Source organism: Macaca mulatta, chromosome 7 (assembly GCF_049350105.2).
Source record: "Macaca mulatta isolate MMU2019108-1 chromosome 7, T2T-MMU8v2.0, whole genome shotgun sequence".
Lineage (NCBI taxonomy): Eukaryota > Metazoa > Chordata > Mammalia > Primates > Cercopithecidae > Macaca > Macaca mulatta.
Genome location: NC_133412.1, coordinates 58,035,187 through 58,054,102, shown reverse-complemented (window position 1 = coordinate 58,054,102; position 18,916 = coordinate 58,035,187). Strand labels below are relative to the sequence as shown.

The following is an 18,916-nucleotide window of genomic DNA, read 5'->3' as shown; positions in this document are numbered from 1 at the left end:
CTGTAGTCTTGGTGTAGAATTTCATTTTCCTTGCTCCACACCCTTTCTTCGGGCTTTGAAGGTTCTGACAGTCAAGGAGAAAGGCAAAGCTGGCCTGAATCAATGCTAGTATAACCTGGCCATCAGTGCCTTCTACATGTCAAATGCCCAGCTGATTTTCTTCCAGTTCCTTTGTGGGTTTTGTGGAGAACCTCTGCTGGCACTGTGTGTATTGCACCATTCTCTAGCTTACTTCTGACAGTCTCTGCTCAGATCTTGCCCTACAGAAGCACACCCCTGAAGTTCCGTAGCCCAACTGGCAGCCCTCTTGACCAAGTCCTTTCAGGATGACTTGAGTCTATTAATAGCTCCACTTAAGGTGACTACTTGGCTAAATAGGTAATTGGCTGCATACTTGCCCCATCAGACTGGAAGTGTCAGCTGCTCCCATGCTACTCTTGAGGGCTGCTCCAGACAGTCCACAACTATCAGAGTTCTGCTACTTCCCCAAGTGCTGGAAGTCACATGTCACATTCTCCCAGGAACTGTTGCTGCTCTCCTCCCAGAACTGATAGTAGCACCAGCATGTCTGATTCTGCCAGGAGGGAGATTCCTCTTTTGGCAAACACTTCCATGCTCTGAAGCAGCCTTTACTTGGCTTGGAGTCATGGCAGGGAATCGTGGGGAGGGGAAGGAAAATGTCACAGCACCCTTACACTTATAATTCCTCTTTCTTCAAAGAGTCTGCTTAATCTCTTTTTTTCTAATACAGCCTGGAGAAGGATGGTGGCGGTGACTAAAGAGTCATTCTGGCTCTCTGTTGGTAAATCCTACATGGATGTATATGTTGGACACCCCTTATCCTGCACCTACATCCTTTCAGACCACTTTCTTCCCTCTAGCCATTGGGTACAGCAGACTGGCTGCATACAGGTGAAGCCAGACAGCACTTCTCACCTGTGTGATTTTCAACCCTGGGATGTCACATCTGAGTGAGACCCTTGCAAGGACCTTCTCAGTCGTTCTGGTGAATGTGCAAACCTGGAAGTGTGTGGTAGTTAACACCTCAAGGGGTAATGAATGCTTGGCTAGTGTGAATTAGAAGCCAGTGGATAAATTATCTTCTCTTCCAACCCTTACGCAGACAATTCCGAGGTGTATTCTCCATCATTCCTGAGAGGATTGTCAGGCTAGTTGCAGCGAACTTCTGTGCCCATGGTGGCAACCAGGTGGATAATTCACCCTCAAATTGGCCTTCCCTCTGTTTCCCTCTTCCCAGTTCCCACTCCTGTTTTTTGGGGATCATTTCCCAAAATACTTTCTGCATGCAATTCCTTGTCCCAGGTACTGCTTTTTTGGGGACCCAGTCTAAAACAACATATTCATTACCTCTCTTTAGAATATGGGGATACTTGTCATTTATTGTCCTTGCTTTGTGGAAAACTCTAGACCAAAGGAGAAGTCCCATCTAACATCCTTCTGCACATCATTACTGGAAATGGAAAGCTGACAGTCATAGACTGATTGCCATGCAGAACCCCACACTGCTTAACAGCTTGCACAGTGTTCCTGTTGATGTGAGTTCTTGTTCTTGTTCTGGTTTTTGAATCGGGGGTAATGTGAGGTGGACAGATAAACCTTGATTTAGATGTTGAAGAGGGTCTCTAAGAGCAGGAGTCTATAGTCTCTAAATTGGAGTCTATAGTCTAAGATTACTTTGTCTATATTAGTTATGGTTCTTAGCTTCAAGCAAAGACTAAGAAAAAAAGAGAGCTATTGGAAGGAGTAGTAGATGCTGTGGCATGCCTCCCGATTCCTCATTAGGACTGAGGTATGCTCTCCTCCAGCCCCCAGGATGTTCATTGGAGATAGCTCTGAGCTGAGGCCTCCCCTGCAATTGTCCTTGGCTAAAGAGGGCCACCTTGCCCAAGGTTACAGCCCCTTCTTGGTGGCAGCCTACATCCAATACCTGGTCATTTTGGAGGTGAAAAGCCTCCATTGCTTCAAGGCAGGACACCTCTGAAGAGCCATCCTAGCTCCAGCTCGCCAGGAATTGGCTGAGGCCTATGTGCAGTGCACAGTTTCCTTTCAGGTCCTAGTCTCTGCTCAATCCCGCTTCCTTTCCTCCCTCACAGGTGGTGTTGTTGAAAGCACTTTCCAGTACTCTTTCTGCACAAAAATCACCAGCTCAATCTGTTTCCTGGGGAACTTGAACTACAACAGAATGATACTGGGGAGTTTGCAAAATCAAACTAAACATAGGCAGCAGGAAGGACACAAAGCAGGGGATCCCCAGAGATCTTAGTGGTAGAAACTTTTAAACCTCTTAAACCTCTTAGGGTACCACCAGGGTATCTCTGCTCCATATTTAAATCCCTGGAAGGGAGCCTCTGATTGGCCTTGTTTGGGCTGGGAATCAGGGCCCTGTGATCAGAACTACCAGAACTACCTGGGGTAGTGGAGAGGAAAGAGAAGCAACCTGTGTCTTCCAGACCATGGTATCTGAAGTTTTCTTGGAGGAAGTCAAATAAATATGTGGGTTGAGGATGGGAGCTCTAAGCAGAGGATGTGGTGGCTCATTTAAGATAACACATTGACAAAGAACAGAGTGGTGTCAAGATTCTGGGACAGAGGCAAGTTAGAAATAAAACTCTTGATGTTTTTCCCAAGGTCCATCATACAACTGAAATGGAAGACTATGGCTTGCTGACCAATTCTTGCTTATTTATATAGGGGGATAAGTGTCCCTTCAGGTGGACTGAGAGTCACCAGAAGATTTAGTGGAAGGACCCTGCCTCTGGGGATACATATGTAGCCGTTTCTAATAAGTACTTTCTATGTATCAGAAAGCCGCCAAATATCACTGTTCCTCCTGTGAGTTCAGAACCACCTGACAGACAGACACGGGTCATATGGGGCTAGGTCAGAAAATCAGCTTGATTGATAATGGATTGGTGGATGTAGCCTGGATATACAGCTACATCCTTGTACTAGACTCCTGCATCAGACATATCCATTCTCAAACCAGTCACAAGAAGAACTGGCCAGACACCGTAGGCTTTCTCATTAGGGCAGGCGCTCAGTGCATGGCACAGAGCACTCTTCCTGTGGGGGGTCAGATCCAAAAGAAAGAAACCAGATGGGGCTGAATCCGACATGCTCTGCTCCTTCTGTAAAACTCACCACCCAGAGTGGGCAGGAGTGAGGGGAGGGGTGAAAGGATAGGTGTGTTGCTCTGGTTCTTCCATGTGTGCACACGGAGCTGGGGAAGTGGAAGTGTGGAACCACTACTTGCCATATATTTACATATACTAGCGTATCTAGTTTCACAACACTATGAAGTATCACTGTCCCCATTTTATAGAACAGGAAACTGAGGCCAAGGCCATCTTCCAAGGAAGTGCTGGCTTGGGATTTGAACCAAGGAACCAAATATCCTCTGATCTGAAAGCCCATGTTCTTTTCAGTGCCCTTTACTTGCTCCTCATTTGGAGTGCAGGGGAAGGGGAGGACTCCTGGCTCTCTTCTCCAGCCCTCACAGGGGTCCTGAAGCTGCCAGCTCACTTTGGGCCTGGTTGCTTGAGTTACCTCATGTGCCTGAGTTCACAAAGGCTTCTGTGGGAATGTGACAGATTTGAAGGGGCAAACACTGGGCCCGCACCAGGAAGGCTGGGAATAGGGCTCCTTTCCTGTGGTGCTTAGCTTTGGTCTCCCCTGCAGGACCTACACCTGCTTGCTAGACCAGGCTGTCCTCACATGGCCAAAGAGGCTGCCACAAAGTCCCCACCTTGCCTCCCACCAGGACACCCTGGGCCACGGCAAGAGCAGCTGCTTTAGCTCAGCCCTTCAGGACAGGTCTGCAGTAATCAGCTCCTTCCAAGGAAGGGCTGGGCCCACCGGCATCTCTGTTAGCTCAGGCATGCCCTTTAGGCTTAATTCTCTCTGCTTATGAAGGCCCAAGATTCAACCCATCCCCAGCTGGCCAGTCTATTCTGTTGGACTCTGACATTTTCCCCAAACCTGGCTTTTCTCTTGATTTCCTTACAAGCCTTTGTGTCATTCACCAAGTTGTTATATTTCTTGCTTTTTCAGTCTCTGCAGATGTTCCAATTACTATACATCCCCCTTCTCCCCCTCCATACCCGTCTTCCTCTTCCTCCCTCCCTTTATCCTTCTGTCTCTTCTTCCTTCTCTCTTCTTATTGCTCACCCCCGACCTTCTTCTTGACCTTCCCCTCTCTTCCTCCCTAATCCTTCCCCTTGAGCCCCAGGGAGATAGGCCTGTCTGCAAAGGAAAGATCTTTGTCACGTGATTATTAAATCCCCAACATGTTATCTAGTAGAAGGCAGCACAATAGGAGTTTTCTTCTAGGGGCAAAGGGGCTATAAAGGATTTCCAAATATCACAGAAAATTACCTGAGGACGCTGAGCTCAGGGTGAAGGTGGGTAACAGTCCCAATCCCCAGGGAGACGGAAGTTAACAGAAGGAGAAGGGAGGGTATTTTATTTTCATTCATTTTATTTTCTTGACAGTTTTGCCCAGAATTATCCCTGTCTGTATTATTATCACTTGTAAAAGCATTTTTTTCATACCATTTAATCTATCAGACTTTTATTAAAGCCTAGATAAAAGTGGGGAAAAAAATCTCATCAACATCAGCCACCAGAAGGGAAATTTCAGAGACGGAGATGATCAGATTTCCAAGTTTATTGAAAAACCTATAGATAACTGCATGGCTGCTCATGCTATTTTATAAAACAAGTGCAGCCACGCGAGCCATTTAATAATGTGGGAATTGTTGGCTGTGCAGATAGTGGACAGAGCATGAGCTCACCTCGGGAAGGCGTAGGATCTTGCGGAAATGAACACTGCGGCACACTGCAGGCCGGCAGCACAGCGTCACTCTGCAGGCTGAGCCTCCAGCTTCTTGGGAGCCATCCACAATGCAGCCAGCCACCATGGGACACGGTGCCCAGGTCTTTCCAAGAACAGTAGAGCCCACACTTATCCCTTCCCATGTCAGCCATACTCTGGAGCTCACATTTGGAGTAGTGACACGCTTTCAAAGGTATTTAATCTCACCACAATCATGAGATAGGTATGAAAACCCCTCTTTTCCAAATGAAGAAATTGACCACCACGGGAGGGAAGGAACATTGGTGAATCCACAGAGTGGAGTGGCAGTGCTAGGGTGATTACCTAGGGGTCCAGTTCCAGTTCCTGTGCTCCTTTTGCTCCATTGGGCTATCCCATCACCAAAAACAGTCTAGAGCTGGAGATCATAAAGAAACCACCCTTTGACCTGCAGGGTTAGTGTGTGAGAATTGGTGGGTGGGTGGGATAGGGGAGTCAGGTTTGGGCAATAGAACAGAGGAGTAATGTATACTTGAAATAGGTTCATTTCCTGACTCCCCCACTTATCTGTGTGACTTTGTATGCGTCACTTAACTTCTCTGTGCCTCTATAAAATAAGGAATGATAATAATATCTACCTCACAGACTTGGGGTAAAGGTTAAAAGAGATAATGGATCAAGCATTTAATACAGTATAGTAATTTGGATAAACGGTATAGAGTTGGGCCCACTTTTGGAATCAAAAGAGATTTGTAAAAGTGCCTCACACATGTCTGTCCTGTAGAGGTGAGCAAGTATTTTCAACCCCTTCCTGATATCTTCCCTGTGGCTAAGAATCCTTACAGGCACTTGGGGCCCCTGCCTTCCCTGCTGTGGACTAGGATGCCTGTAGGTACCAGGTTAGGAGAACTGCTTCTTGGAATTGCCCTGTGACTGTACAATGTGCTATCTGTGGCCCTGCCATTGATTCACAGTATAACCTTGAGCTGACCTCAATCTTACCTGGCTGGGCCTCTGTTTCCTTAGTTATAAAGGGAGAAGGACAGAGCTAGGTTTGAGGAAGTGTAGTGTGTGAACTTCTACATCAGAATCAACTCCATTGTTGATGGCTGAAAATGTTGATTCATGGGCCTTGCCCCACGTTGGCTCAGTCACAATCTCTAATGTTGCTCTAGAATGTATATTTGTAAAAAGTCCTCTCGACTTGCCCCATGCCCTGGCCTAACTCTCAGAGATTCTGATATAATTGACCATTAATGCATAATGAAAGTAAATAATGGATTAATAAATTAAAAATTGATTTACTTTTTAACTTTGGTTGTTTTTAAGATTTTCGTGTTTGTTTTTTAGCAGTTTTACTACATGTGCCTAAATGTGGTTTTCTTTGAACTCCTCTAGGGTTCATAACACTTCTAGAATCTGTGATTTGATATGTTTTGTCAGTGTTGGAAAATTCTCAGTCATCTTCTGTGTAAAAATTGTTTCTGACCCATTTATTGTTTTCCTCTCTGGGACTCCAATTACATGTATGTTGGACCTACTTGCCATGTCCCATTATGTCCCATACACACCCTTCTACTACCACCTGTATTTTCCATTCATTTTTTCCTCTCATTCTTTCAGTGTGGATATTTTCTATTGACCTATCTCTGAATTCACTGATCTTTTTATCAGCTGTGTCTAGTTTGCTATTAAACCCATCTATTGAGTTCTTAGTTTTAATTACTGTATTTTTCAGTTCTAGAATTTTCATTTGATTTTTTAAAATAGATTTTAACTCTTTGCTAAAATTAATTTTCTCTTGGACATATTAATCAGTTATTTTGAAAGTCTTTGTGTGATCATTCCAACATCAGAGTCTCCTTAGAGCTTTTTCTTTCTACGTCTATTTTTTCTCTTGGTTTCTGGCCTTTCACATCTCCCAATATGCTTTATAATTCATTTATTTAAAAAAGTTTTTGTTTTTAAATTTCGTTTTGTTTTAGATGGAGTCTCACTCTGTTGCTCAGGCTGGAGTGCAGTGGCACAGTCTCTCAGCTCACTGCAACCTTCACCTCCCAGGTTCAAGCGATTTTCCTGCCTCAGCCTCCCAAGTATCTGGGCCTACAGGCACATGCCACCACACCCGGCTAATTTTTTTTTTTTTTTTTGTATTTTTAGTTGAGACAGGGTTTCACCATGTTGTCCAAGATGGTCTTGATCTCCTGACCTTGTGATCTGCGCACCTCGGCCTCCCAAAGTGCTGGGATTACAGACGTGAGAGCCACCACACCTGGTCTTGTTTTTGTAACTTTTTATTGAAATGTCAGGCATTGTGTATGAAAAACTGAAGAGAGAATTTGAGCATCTGGATGATGCTATTTTCCCCTTAGAGCATTTACTTCTGCTTTTGGCAGTTAGGATAGGGGCAGATTGTTATAATCCAGACTGGGATTGAGCAGATTTGGAGCCAGGCTTTAGTCTTTGTGAATACTGGCTAATTTTGGGTTAGTCCTTATTCCCAGTCTTCAGGAGTTCCTTCTGAAAGCTTGGGTTGCATACCAGGGCCGCTCCTTTTTGGCGATGGCTGAACTATTTTTGTTTCCCCAGGATGGTGGGGCAGTAAAGCTCTGCTTAGCTTTGTAGCCTCCTGGCTGCCAGTTTCTCCTTCATTTCTCCTCTTGGCTTCTTCGCTGATCAGTTCCTACAAGCACAACTTCTCAGCTTTTAACTTTTTCTTAAGAATCAACAAATGCTTTGAGGCAAAAAGCTGTGCCAAGTATCAGGTTCAGTTCTGTGCTTTCTTTCTCTCTGAGAGCTTGGTGCCTTAAGACCTCACCACATTTGATAGCTCTCTGATGTGTTCAAACAGGGCGTTTCTATTTGTTCTTGGTAGTAGAGTTGATCTGAATATGTTAGCCTATCAAAGGCAGAAATGGAACTCCCTGATAATGGTTTTTAATCTCTTCGGGTGATTTGAATGTAAGATGCACTGGACAAAATCGACTCCTTGCCACATCATAAGAACCACCTTAGGCTGTTGTTTAAAAGTGTTGGTTTTTCTGGTACTATCCTAGATGTACTGAACCAGAATTTCCAGAAAAAAAAAAGACTGATATGTTGTGCTAGCAAGTGCTTCTAACAAAGGCACACTTGAGAAGCACTGAATAAGTGGCTCTTTAGAATCCTTTTTGCTATGGTTGCCTGAGCATATTCTGGTGACCCTAGTGACCCCACCCATGCAATGAACCCTGTATATATAGTGGCAGGAAAGAGTCTGGTTATTCTGATATGCAGAGGGGCATGCCTTTACCACCGCCTTTGTCTTTATTTTGCATTCTGTAACTCCATGAGTGGTAGCTCTCTTTGCTGAATTATTTCTAATTTTTTCCATGGACATTTTAATCAGAGATGAAAAATGACTGCTCTTTTGCTAGCAGTTCAATCTAAGAGGAAGTTATTTGCCTCTTAGAGGTACATTAATTTGCAATGGCTTTCATGCAGAAGGCAGAGGGATATTGTGGACAGGGACTTGGATTCTGGGGATCAGGGATAAGCCCAGGGTACTTGGCTCGGGAATTGTAGTAGTCACTTGCCCCTTCCCTTCCTCCCTCCACTAATGTAAGTTTCCTTTGCCTGCTTGAGGGTATCTCCAAATTAGGTTCTTTTCCAGCTACCAGTGGTAGGACTAGAGTGCAGTTCTGACCCTCATCTCTGGAACCCTTTCTCACTCCTGCTAGCTCCTCTCCAGTGGATTCCCCACTGTCCTGCACCAATTCCCTCCCCTTCGTCTCTCGCCCACCTTCTTTTCTCCTTTTCTTCTCTTGTCCTTCCCTTCTCTTCTCCTCACCTCCACCCCAATCTTGTTTCCCCCATTCCAAATTCAGAACAGAGGCTGTAGTGTCCTCTTGTGGACCTCCCTCAACTGCTTCAGCCTTCTCCAGGACCAGCTGTCAGCAGAAGCAGAGCTCATGCAGGAGGGCAAAATGGTCCAATTCCTTTTCTCAGGGCTATCTAGCAAGACCAGTTCCTGTGGTTCTCTCTGGCTCATGTGGGGATGCTTCCCACTTTGGAGGTCTATGATTGTCCTAGTCCATGGCTGCCCAGTAAGTGCTACTTAAATCAGTAGGGAAACAATGAAGTGTGCCCAGTGGTAAAGGGGCAAAGGACATAAACAGGTAATTCACACAGGAGGAGACACAGATAGCCACAAATATAAGAACTATTTAATTTCACATTTCATCAAAGAAATGCAAGCTGAAACCATGTGAGTAGTAAAAAATTATCAGACAAGTCAAGTTTTGGCTATGATGCAGGGAAATGGACACTCATACTGCTGGGAGAGTGTATGTTTTTTAGTCTTTCTGGGGAGAAAATTGGCAGAATATAACAAAAATCTATAATTTTCTATGACTTTTGAATCTGTCATTCTACTTTAAGGAATTCATCCTAGTGAAATAATGTATGTGATCTGCAAAGAGTTATAGACAAGTATATTCAGCATGAGGCTGTTTTATTGTAATAGTGATGACTGCTGCTACCCAGCGAAATACAACCATACAATAATAAGGGGTTGCTCCATTCATGCCAGTTGTACTCTCTGTTGTCATTAAAAACATCATACACAAATATTTAAAGAGGAGGAATGTTCAAGCTCTTTTTTTAAAAAAAATAAAATAAAAGCAGTGTATCATAATAATTGCATTTTGGTGGGGAGGAACGAGCATAGAAAAAAGATCAATGGATGCAAAATGTTACCATGTCGGTCTTGTGTGTTTTATCATACACAAAAAATTTAAGTAATATGATTATTAAAAAAGAGAAGAAGAAAACAAAAATTCCTAGCATGTGGGAAGACTGGCCGGCCTGCATTCTAGTCCTGAATTTGCCTCTTGTTCTCTGTGAGGCTTTGGGCAGGTCACCTCAGCTCTTTTGATGGGCAGTTTCCTCATCTAAAGCAGATCTGGCCCTGTGTAGCAGCATTCATGTCTGTTCAGTGCTTTATCAGTCCCTTTGCTAACCCTTGTTTTACTTTGATCTCACATCTGTGCCTTGTAGATCAGCACTCTGTGGGCTGTTGGCTGTTTTACCATCACTTGATAATTGGGTATCTCCAAATTCGGTTCTTTTCCAGCTACCAGTGGTAGGACTAGAGTGCAGTTCTGACCCTCATCTCTGGAACCCTTTCTCACCCCTGCAGGCTTCTCTCCAGTGGAGAAACTCACCTTATTTTCATGTACTGTGATACAAAGAAAGGTTTGTTAAGGGTCATTGGAGGGCAAGCATTTGAAGGAACTAGAGTAGCCTGGCTAATGACCTGGTGCAGTGGCTGAGTTACAGCTGGTCTGGAGGGCAGATGATCTACAAGGTTGGGTCTGGGGTCAGTTAGTAGTTGAAGATGGGGGTGTTGGGAGCAGATCAAGGCCAGGACTGAAATAGCCTAGGAAAAGTGTTGAAAAACAGAAAACAGTCATTGAGAGAACTGCTCCAGGTTGAGGGGATGCTCTAGGAATGGTAGCTTTGCTGGAGGTTCAGCTCAGGCTCCTGGGGGTCAGATACTAGTACTTGGAGGCCTCAAGAAAACAGTGGGAGCCAGCCCCGTAGGGCTTAGCTGGGCAAAGGAGAGACATTTTTAAGGCTGTGAGCAGGCATGACAGGCATTACTGGAGAGCCCAGACACAAGGATTTGGCACATGCAGGCTTACGTGCAAATTGCAAGTCTGCATTTCTGTAAAATAGACAGCAAAGGAAAATGTGTAATAGATGGACCAATCTAAAGATAGCCTGGAAAAATGAACTCACTTAAGTAAAAACCAAGCAGTTTACTTCCTGCTCACTAGCAGGTCGAAGCCTAATCTTTAAAACTGATGTCCTTATCTCAGAGCTCCCCAGGTGATAATATTAGCCCTCACTGACATGGTCTCTATCCTCTCCATAAATACCTTTCCCTCTAACAACAACAATAAAAATGTAGCTTTCTAGCCCACGGGGCTGTTTTTTGATTCCTAATATGCCCTGAACTGAACTCCTTGGTTTATGGAAGAAGCTCAATGTGAAACTGCAGATCGACTCTTTCATCACAATCCTTTTAATTACTGCACGTACCCAATTTTATTATCCAATTATGGGTAAGATTAAAGTTCATCAAACTACATGTTTTATGTGAAGTTCCTTCATTTCCAAAAGATCAGTGGAACATTAAAGAACAAATGAAACAGTCAGTTGCAGATTATACAGGTTGATTTATTATTGATCTTCCATAAACAGCAAAAACTGGCTCTGATATTTTCCCCAGCATAATAGGCCTATGTATACAGTACCCTGTATATCTTTTCATTTCAGCCTTGAAAAAAATACGATATATCCCCAGTGGGACTCATAATTTCGCTGAATGTATAGTGCTTAAGGCTCCACAGCGCCCAGCCAGTTTGTTACAGCAGATGGATGAGAGCCCACTGTTTCATGAAATTGCTTTTGAATATTTGCAGGATGACCTTTTCCCACACTATCCCACGAAAATGCATTAACTCCTTCTGCACAAGATGGAAAAATGCTTTGCTGAACCACGCTCCTGCAAGGTGAAACGTGACAGCTTTTAATATAAAATCTTTCCTGACGTGTTCCCCACTGTCAAAAACAATCTCTGTTTCCTAGAAGTTCCCTTTCAGAGAGAGGAAAGTGGAAGGAGCAAACACAACTCCTGGGTGACATTTACCAAGGTCACACAGCTGGTGGTGGGTGGTGCCAGGATTATAATTCAGGTCTGGCTATCTCCAAAGTGTTTGCTTCTTCCATGTCCCTGGAGCACATTGTTTATGCCTGTATTGTAGCTTTATCCTTTTCTTTCCTTTTATTTGAGCAATTTTAGCCCATTTTCCTTCCATCATAACGTGAGCTTATGGTTTTATGTCTGTTCCTCTTCGCCACCACTTCAAGTGTACCTTGCATTTAGTAGCTACTTGGTGTATCACTCAGGGTTCAATCAGAGAAGCAGAACCACCAGGAGGTCCTGCATGTATTAATATATATCAGGTTTTGTTACAGGATTTGTTAGAGGAATTTGGCTTTTGTATCTTGTGCTAGAGCTTGAAGTCCACATACCAGGTTGTTGGGTAGAGAAGATGGATGTGAAGTAGAGGAGAGCGAGAGCATGCTGGAACCCCCAAGCACAAGTTGGAGACCATGGGATGGACTGGGTCCTGGGTTGCTTCTTTTGCCTCTGACCTTGATGGTATAGGTGTTCTACAAAAGCCGGGGCCCCTCATCCTGCAACCAAGCATATGTTCCTGGCCTGGGAGTTGGAGAAGCTGAAGCAGGATGCAGGGGAAGCTGGAGCAGTTGCAGGCCTGGCTGCAAGTCAGATCAGTGGCAGCATGCGGGAGCAAAAGGCTGCTGCTTCTCTTCTCTCCAAATCTCCTATAAGGATCTCCCTTGGGCCCTGCCCTAATGGGAAACCTACAGGAGAGGGAGTTCTGGGAAATGTAGTTCATCTTAACCAAGTTGTCACATTAGAAAGTCACTGTGGTCCACTTCTGTCAACTTGACACCCACATGGATCACCTTCAACCATACTCTCCAAATAAAGACAAGAGCAGAGTCATGCTTCTGCATAACATGACACAACCAATGCACACAGAGCCAAACACTTTCTACCCTTTCCCCAGAAGAGGGTGGAAAACCCCTTTTTGTCTTGGACTAAGTCTACTCTTGTCTTAGCTGCTTCACACTCCGCCTTTGATACATGTTAACTTAAATCCTGAGATACATGTGCAGTTGCTACTAACCCCATCTATGTAGATGATAAAGGAATGGCAGAGGTGGAAACACATATGTGGTTCATATATATGAACATGTATATAAAAATTAGAAAGACATACTCACAAATATTATAATCCTTATTTCTGCAACCGGTCACATGGTCATAGCTGGTATTTACAACCACCTTTATTCATTGTTCATTCAACATTTCCTTTGCCTTCAGCAAGAATGGCAGGTTGTAGGTCTAGGCCAGGAATCAGAAAACGTTTTTTGTAAAGGGTCATATATTAAAATGTAGGCTTTGAGGACCATTCAGTCTCTATCACAACTACTCAACTGGGAATAGCTGTGTTACAACAATAACTTTATTTACAAAAACAGGATTTACCAAGCTGGATTTGGCCTGTGGGCTATAGTTTGCTGATCACTGGCCATGGCCATGAGCAGTTCTGCCTGAACTGGGTTGTATTTTAGTTTTACATTAACTTTAATCATAGAACAAGGGAGTACTAAAAGGCATCCCAGAGTATTTCCTGAATCCCAGACATGTTCCTCCTTACCCTATTACGTAGGACCAACCCATTTCACTCGTGAGAGTCAGGATCAATCATTCCCACCAGTGCAGTGACCCCTGTTGCCTAATGACTCAATGACAAGAGGGGCTCAGAGTGGCTGGGTGGCAGACTCAGCATCCAGGTCAGTGGAACCACTGGTGTGTCCCCTGGTGGAAGCATTCTTCTCTGTGGTTGTGAGACATCTAGGCACACAGCCTAACGTCATTGGGATGAAAAGTGTAACTTTTGTTAGTAGATATCTAAGGATAATGGGGAGATAAGCCACTTTGTCCCTGGTTAGAAGCTGCTGGCCCCTGATGGAAATACTAGAATTTAGCAGTCTCCATATTTTTATTCAGTTAGCAAACACTTATTAAGTACCTACTGTGGTGCCTGGCTCTGGCTGGAATGCAGTGGTCACCAAGACAAAGATTGTTGCTCCTTTCTGGAGTTCCCAGTCTAGCAGTGGAGATAGACATTACACAAATCAACAGACACAGAGTTACAAATGGATGCTATGATCGAAAATAACAGAGGGGACCTACTTTAGTTAGGGGGCCATAGAAAGCCTCTCTGAGAAAATGACTTTTAAGATGAGACCTGAAAAATAAGAAAAGTAGATTTATGCTAGGACCAGTGGGAAGCGCATCCGAGGCAGGGAACAGCTTGATAAAGGCCCTGGTTTTTTTCCAGTCCAGTTTGGGTGGAGAAGAGTGAGCCATGGAAAATGTGGCGTAAACTTGGAGAGAGAGTCACAGGATGGATTATGCAAGGCTGCAGGGCTAAACGGTTAGGATTTTATGCACTGGGTACATTGGACAGCCATGGAAAGGTGTTAAGCAGGGAAGTGGCTGCTTTGGTTGCTGGTGGAGAGTGATTAGTAGGAGGGCAGGAGAGGATGTGAGGAGATAAGGCAGGAGGCCCTTGCAGTCATCCCAGTAAGACATGAGGGCACTTTGGGTCAAGTGGTTGTTGTGAAAATAAGTGGGTGGATACTGAAGATACATTTTGAAGGTAGTATTGTTAGTGCTTGCTGAGGGTTTGATTGTAGAGGAAAATGGAAAAGGAGGAGTCAAGGATGACTGTCAGGTTTTGGGCAGGTGGATGCTTCTGCTATGTATGTACTAGAGAAGATTGGCAGAAAGAGAGGGTGAAATGAATTTTTTATTGTAGTAAAACATATATAACATAAAATTTATCATCCTAACCATTTTAAAGTATACAGTTCAGTGACATTAAGTACATTCACGTTATTGTACAGTCATCACCATCACCCATCTCCATAATTTTTCCATCATCTCACTCTGAAACTATGTGACCATTAATCAGTAACTCTTCATTCTTTGACCCCCCTCCTGCCCTTGGCAACCACTATGCCATTTTCTGTTTCTATGAATTTGACTACTCTAGGAGTAGTATGATAAGTGGAATCATATCTTTTTGTGATTGACTTATTTCACTTATTTCACTTAGCATTATATCTTCAGGATTCTTCCATGTTATAGCATGTGTCAGAAGTTCCTTCCTTTTCAAGGCTGAGTAATATTCCATTGTATGGATATACCACATTTCATTTATCCACTCATCTCTCAATGAACACTTGGGTTGCTTCCACTTATTGTCTGTTTTGAATAGTGCTGCTATAAACATTGATGTACAAATAAGGGCTGAAGTTCCTGCTTTCACTTTTCAGAAGTGGAATTGCTGGACTATAGGAGAATTCTGTGTTTAACTTTTTGAGAAACCATATTGTTTCCATAGCAACTACACCATTTACATTCCCAGCAACAGTGCACAAGTGTTGCAATTTTTTATAACCTTGTCAACATTCATTTTTAAATAATAGTCATTTTAATGGGTGTGAAATGGTGCCTCATTGAGGTTTTGATTTGCATGAAATACAAATTTAAGTTTTGACATGCTGGGCTTGAGATTCTTGTGAGACATCCCAGTGGAGGTGTCAGACAGTTGGATGTCAGAGGCTGGAGTTCTAAAGAAAGGTAGGGTTAGAGGTTAATGTTCATGTCACCAGCACATAAGTGATTGTGCAGGGCCTGGAGGAGGCCACTGAGAGAGTTAAAGGAGAGTACCCAGAGTGGGTCCTGTGGAAATCAACCAAATAGAGGTGGGGGAGGAGAGGGAGAGAAAAGCCATTGCTGTATGGGGAAGTGGGAGAGTGGTCCTGTAGAAGCCCAGAGAAGAAGCTGCTTCAAGAAGGATGGGATGGCCACCTGTGTCAGGGGAGCTACAAGGCCAGGTGAATTCAGGTAGCCTGGGGTCACCTAGATGCTGTGCTGGTGCAGAAGGGATTTGAGGAGCTAGGGCTCCAGCAAGTGTGAGGTGAGCTTGAACCATCATGGACGGTTTTCATTGTAGCCACTGAGGTTACTGCTTTCAGAAACTGTATCATTCAATTATGCATTCCCTGTCTGCAGGTTGATGGAACCTGCAGAAGTGCCCATTGTCCTTTCCTGTTTTAAGTGGGTAGAGGACAGTTTTCCATGAGGTTCCATATTAGGCCTTGCTAAAGCCTCTTTCTGGAACAGAGAGTGAGCAAAATTGTTGGGTCCAAAAGAGGGATGCTTATGCAAACTGGGATGATAGTTGGCTCTGTGAGTGTCCTGATGTATAGAAATGTATGTCATTTAGGGCTTGCATTGGTTGCATATGACAGAAAACTCATCTAACTGTCGTGTAATCACACAAAAGTTGGTTTTTCACATGTAACAAGAATACTAAAGAAGCCCGTTCAGGACTGGTTCAGTTCCTTAAAGGATAAACCAAAAGTCCAGTTGTCCAGGTTTCATTTGGCTCTCTGCTTTGCCATTCTTAATGTGTGAGTTTTATCTTCATGGTTGCAAAATGGCTGCTGTTCTTCCAGCCTTCACTTTCACATTCCAGGCAGAAAGAAGATAGAAAGGCAAAGGCACAGACCATGCCAGCTGAGTCGGTTTTGTTTTCCTAAGTTCTCACACAGTAAACTTCTGTTTGCATCTCATTCGCTGAATGGGTTCACCTAGTCTAGCTGCAGAGGAACTGGAGAGGTATTTTTAATTGGACATATTGCCATGCTGAACAAAATCAGAGTCCTATTGTTGGAATAGAATATGGAGAGAAGGAGAAAATGGGTATTAGCTAAGTCACTAGCAATGTCTGCTGCAGCTAGGAAGAAAGAGTAATGGGCTGGGGGTTCAGGAGAGGAGGAGGCAGAGCATAAGAAAGAGTAAGGGTCGGCCATGGTGGCTCATGCCTGTAATCCCAACACTTTGGGAGGCCAAAGCGGGTGGATCACCTGAGGTCAGGAGTTTGAGACCAGCCTGGCCAACATTGTGAAAACCCATCTCTACTAAAAATAAAAAAGTTAGCTGGGTGTGGCGGCACACGCCTGTAGTCCCAGCTACTTGCAGGGCTGAGGCAGGAGAATCACTTGAACCTGGGAGGCAGAGGTTGCAGTGAGCTGAGATCACACCACTGCACTCCAGCCTGGGTGACAGAGTGAGATTCCATCTTAAAAAAAAAAAACGGCCGGGCGCGGTGGCTCACGCCTATAATCCCAGCACTTTGGGAGGATGAGGCGGGCAGATCGTGAGGTCAGGAGATCGAGACCATCCTGGCTAATAGGGTGAAACCCCGTCTCTACTAAAAATACAAAAAATTAGCCAAGCGTGGTGACAGGTGTCTGTGTTCCCTGCTACTTGGGAGGCTGAAGCAGGAGAATGGCGTGAACCCGGGAACCCGGGAGGCGGAGCTTGCAGTAAGCTGAGATCGCGCCACTGCACTCCAGTCTGGATGACAGAGGGAGACTCTGTCTCAAAAAAAAAAAAAAAAAAAAAAAGAAAAAATAGAGAGCAAGGCCACTGATGCCTCAGTGGTGCTCATTACAAAGCTGAAATGTCATGTCAGCAGTTTTTAAACGGTGCTTGAACTATTTTCACCTCTTTCTAAATGCGTCTTTCTTGACTCAGCAAATACCCAAAATGTTTCCTGTTACTCTAATTTGTACACTCATTTGAATCTCCTTCTTTACAAATGCCCAACTTGTGAGACCATAACATTTTTCTTTATTTATAAACAATTCTTTCTGGCTGTTTAGGAAAAGAAAAAGATGGATAATTAAAAAACACATAATTACCCCAAAACAACATTAACTCTACTTTGGTGTCCCAGGAGGGAACTCCATCCTGGAGAATTCATGAATGCCTGACCTGGACAATTGTAATGAAAAAAAGTCACAGGAGACCAACATTTTGAATTATTGATTAGAAGGGGTTTTTCAGGCTCTTTTTGCTTAATTATGCACTCTAAAAGAGGTGACGCAGACGGAGGGAGAGACTGAAGATGCAGAGGTTTAGAGTAGGTGAGAGATGGGAAACCGCTGTATTGTGTTTACCTTTTTATGAAGCTGTACCTTTGGAGTTCATGGGCAGTGGCTCAAAAAAAAGGGGTCTTGAAGGAGGAGCTTAAGGATTGAATAATGAGTTCCATGCTTGCTTCGACAGCACAGACACCAAAATTGTACCGATACAGAGATGAGCATGGCCCCTTTGCAAGGATGACATGCAAATTTGTGAAGCATTCCATGAACAAAAAAAAAAAAAAAAGAGAGAGATCCCTGCTGGTCTTTTGACAAAGAGATTTCTACATATGAATACTGTGCTTATCCTGTGGAGTGGACAGGTGGACCAGGTGCCTCCCTTCACTGCACACTTACTCTGAGAATCCTGGCATCTTGACACAGGCTTCCCAGAACCCCATTTTCCTAAGAATCATGTGCTGGGCTTCCCGGGAGAAATAGTAGAGAGGCATTCTGGGATGAAGCCTGATTTGGGGGTAAAGGGATCAAGATTTTGGAACTAAGGCTGCTCTATGCTCACAAAGGAGCATCTGAATAACCTAGAAAGCATCCCGGGAAGGGTCAGTTGCTGGGCCTGGTTTCTAACTAGGATGCTCTTTTGTGGGTAGTGCTGGGTGCTGTCATTCTGGTGGCTGCTAAGCCATCCCTGGGATGCTCGTCACCAAGTCCTGTCAAGTTGGCAGTGCCCTCTGTGATCCCCTGCTGCTTTCTGCCTTGCTGGCTGCATTCTGTGGCCTTCTCTCATCTCAGTCCATCCAGAAGCTGCTGCATGTGTCCCTTGCTCTCCTAGAATGCTCCCCAGCCCCTTCGCCCTCAGACACAGTGGGTGCCCCCCTCCCTCTATCAGAACCCTGCTTACTTGTCACTTCCTCCAGGAAGACTGCTGGCACCTCCTTTTCCTATACTAGGTCAAGGCCTCCTGTTAAACACTTTCCAGCATCTGGTGTTTTTATTCTTACAGTTTATTGCAGTTTGTGATGAAACATTTATTTACAGGATGAGATGCTTAACATCCATCTTTGTCATTAGGCTGTATGCCCCACCAGTGCAGGTGCCATGCCTGGTGTTGCTTACAGTGGTATCTCCAGAGCCTTCCTCACCAATATCTCCAGAGCCTTCCTCACCACTGGGCACATAGTAGGCTTTGACTAAACAACTCTTCCTCTCCACCACCTGAGGCTGATTTATAGTTCCCATTTTATGACTGTGGAGGCTCAGAGGAGTTCATTGACTGACCTGAGGTCACACAGTAAAGGTTACTGGTTAGGGTTGAGCTGGAATTCGCACCCACATCTGGGAGGTGCGAATTCCAGCTCAACTCGTGCACCCAGGGAGTGGCCGCCAGTGAGCCTGGAGCAGAGCAGATGGCAGCAGCCTCATCCTAACACCAAGGACCTTGCTGCAGTGGGCAGTGCTGTGGACTCACACACCCTGGAT

The 18,916-nt window shown here is 44.4% G+C and overlaps 1 non-coding gene across 1 annotated transcript; it reads left to right on the top strand.

Moving 5' to 3' along the window:
- The first annotated feature begins 17,608 nt into the window (after window positions 1–17,608).
- On the top strand, window positions 17,609–17,712 carry LOC114679798 (U6 spliceosomal RNA). Its single transcript, XR_003731900.1, has one exon. It is a non-coding gene; the product is annotated as a U6 spliceosomal RNA (small nuclear RNA).
- The last annotated feature ends 1,204 nt before the right edge of the window (window positions 17,713–18,916 follow it).